Genomic DNA, 3395 nt, shown 5'->3' with positions numbered 1-3395 from the left:
TACCTGTCGCGTACGTCATGAAACCCTTTCTCTCAGTCACGTGTGGCACATACCCTTAAACCAGAGTTAATGTTATGCGGGTATGTGCCACAGTTGATACAGAGTCTCAATCAACACAGTAACCGCGAACGCACACATTGACGCAGAAGGAAAGTGATAGCAATAATAATGGTTGGGGTTTTATGTCCCAACATCACGATATCATTATGAGAGACGCCGTAGCGAAGGGCTCCGGAAATTTTGACCATCGGGTATTGTTTAACGTGTACCGAGATTGCACAGAACACGGACATCTTGCATTTTGCCTCCATTAAAATGTGACTGCCGCGGCCGGGATCGAACCCGCGACCTTTGGGTTAGCAGCCGAGTACCTTAACCGCTACACCACCGCGGCGGACGAAAGGAAAGTGAGGAAGCTGAAGACAGAACACCCCTGGAAGACGCTCAACTACCATCCACTCGTCCACGTGGTCCGCAACGTGGACCACGTGGATTACGCAAAAACCGGGGTCAATGCTTCCTACAATAAATCTACTGAGAGAACCATCATTACCGGTGACTTCAACATTGATTTATCAAGACCCAACAATGTTTGGTCGTTATACTACGTGAAAGGCGACTTGGATGTGGAGAGGGCATCAAAAGACCTCGTTGCCACGTCCACGACAGGAGGCATCATAGACCATTTCATTGTAAGAGACATCCAGGATTTCCACCAGCTTCACTATACCCCGCACTTCACAACACTTAGACTCATAATAGCCGCGATCATGAACGGATCCGATAAAAAGTCCGGTCCAGCAGCTGGTGCTCACTGATCACCGTGATGATGACCTTGTTCAAGAACTGTCAAGAACTCTTTCTACACATACACACGGGTTCGTGAAACGTGCGTGCGTTCTCCGTCATAACTGACAAGTATAAGCATAACAACTGTAACTGACGTAACGTACATGCAGTGCGCCTGCGCGTGCCACTTGGCTGTGTATATATCTACAGAAACTTTCCTCAGTGAAGCTTAGTTGCAAATAACGCCTGTGCTGTGCATCTGTGCTCCTTCTTTGTTTTGTTCGGATTCTCGCTATCCAGTATCGAAGAATATAAGCACTACATATCAGCTTACTGCGTCTGGTGCTGGTAACACCCATGTTTCTGTTGCCATCGTTACGCAACTGTAAACAACTGCTTATATAATACATATGCTACTCTTAAACATGCGTATACGACTTCCATATTTCTCTAGCATCATTCCGTAACGTTTCGCTTCGCTCAATGTGAAAAATTACGCCACAGTTACTATCCCGCGCATGCTTCGCATAACAACGATTCCCACGGTACGTGGGATCTGTAGATTTTTTTTATTCTAAAGCATCAGTATACAGGTGGCTATGTTCGTTGTATGTCTCAACAAGAGCAGAGGAAGCTGCGCTGTTGACGGGTCTGCAGGGTCTGTGACCTTTCCTGCTATAACTGCCACCTTGAATATGGCGCTAGCCCTTCGTCCCTTCGTAGGAGCGGCCCGCCGTGTGCTAGGGAACCCGCTTCCGGACCTTTATTAAAGTTTTTCTATACCAAAACCAGACGACGTCGACAGCCGCGGAATTTGCTGCTCTGCGTAGCGCGCTTCGCGTAATTCACGATCAGCCTCCTAAGAAATTGAGCGTGTTCGCGGACTTCAAGGCATCTCTTCAGTGCTTGGTATTTGCCTAACGCAGAGGTCTTCACCAACAACTAGTGTTTGAAATTAGAGAGGTGCTCCATCAATTCTACGTGCAAGGACACGAGATCGCGTTTCAGGAGCTTCCAAGTCAATGCGGCATACTGGGCAACGAACATGTCGATGCAGCTGCCTCATCTGCACACGAAGACGGCGTACAAGATTCATTGCCATCCTCAAGAACAGATGCTACAATAAAAATACGCAATGAAGACATAAAATCCTTGTGGAACACATCAAGTTTACAGCGCACACGACTGCGCCAACTGGACCCGTCTCATCGACTTCGGCTCCCGTCCGGGCTCTCTCCACTCGAGACAACGGTGCTTTGGCGACTTTGGCTTGGTGTCGCTTTTATACTCGCGGACAATTTTTCTTGGCAATGAAGGGAAGGCTATGGGGGCGGAGCTACTGCACATGTACTGCTCCGCGAAGTAGTCCGGTTCGGCGCGCGTTTTGAATTTAGTTTTGGTTTGTGAACCTTCCGTGCCTCCTGTGACGGCCATTTGATTATTCGAGCGGCCATCACAGGCTTACACAGCCATTTGTTAGTGAAATTCGTCACAAGCTCCCTCGGCGAGTCGTCGGGAAAGCTGTAGGGTGACGAGCGCTCACCTGAAGACGAAGGCGCCATTTTGACTGTGAGGTGCACGTAAAAGGTGCGGCGTTTTCACAGGAGCAAAAACGCGAAATGACTCTGCATAAAGCAAAACAAATGTAAGTACCTCCTTGGTGCGCGCTGACCCTCTTTTCAAACAGCGCCCCGTAGAAAATAAAGCAATGTTGTTGTTTTTATTCTCACGCAGAAAACACGGACGCAATTGTGAGACTATAATCTCCAACGGTAGCACACGCGTAGTTCGGCTCTCTAGCCTTCCCTTCATTGCCAAGAAAAGTTGTCCGCGAGTATACCAAACTTTTTGCCTTCCGAACCGGCATGGAAGACAGTGCTGCTTGCAACCATTGCGACAGCGATGAAATTATAGAACACGTCCTTTGTCACTGTCCTCGTTACTGCGTGCACACGGACTGCTGCTAGCGGCTGTGTTGGCCAGCCTTGACGACATGCCCCTATCGGAACAGTCAATACTAGAATGTCGACCCGAACTGTCATCGCAGAGAAAACAAACACGCGAGCACGCATATGTAAACGAAAACACACACACACGAGCCGGAATTGGGGCGAGTTGGTATCCCATGATGTCCTGAGTGTTTCGCACACACAATCAAACAACACCATGATAACGTAAAAGAAAATGTTCGAAAGGCAATTAACAATGTCTCCGTCTGGTCTTTAAGGATATGCATCCGCACATATGGCAACATAACATTCAACACGTCTGGTCATCATGGGGATGAATCCACACATATGGCCAACACAGCAGTCAACACGTCATACATATCAGGACATACATATAATAAGTATCATGTGATATAGCATACAATAAATTTCGTCGCTCCATCTGACTCGATACCGTCCTCGGCTTCTTTTTCCTTTCCTTGGTATCAGAGAGGACATGAACAGCTAGCTCTGCCTTCGACGGTTGGGACCAGGACCCAAGGATTTTTCGTTTGAAGAAACGTTCTGTTTCTTTTATTAGACGTTACTCGAAAAATTACGTTAGTGTGATGTGAGGCGATGAAGTGCCATGTGCGTGGTGGTTCCATGAGCCTAGTG

The sequence above is a fragment of the Rhipicephalus sanguineus genome, chromosome 8, assembly GCF_013339695.2.
Source record: "Rhipicephalus sanguineus isolate Rsan-2018 chromosome 8, BIME_Rsan_1.4, whole genome shotgun sequence".
Taxonomy (NCBI): domain Eukaryota; kingdom Metazoa; phylum Arthropoda; class Arachnida; order Ixodida; family Ixodidae; genus Rhipicephalus; species Rhipicephalus sanguineus.
This window is presented reverse-complemented; position numbering follows the sequence as displayed.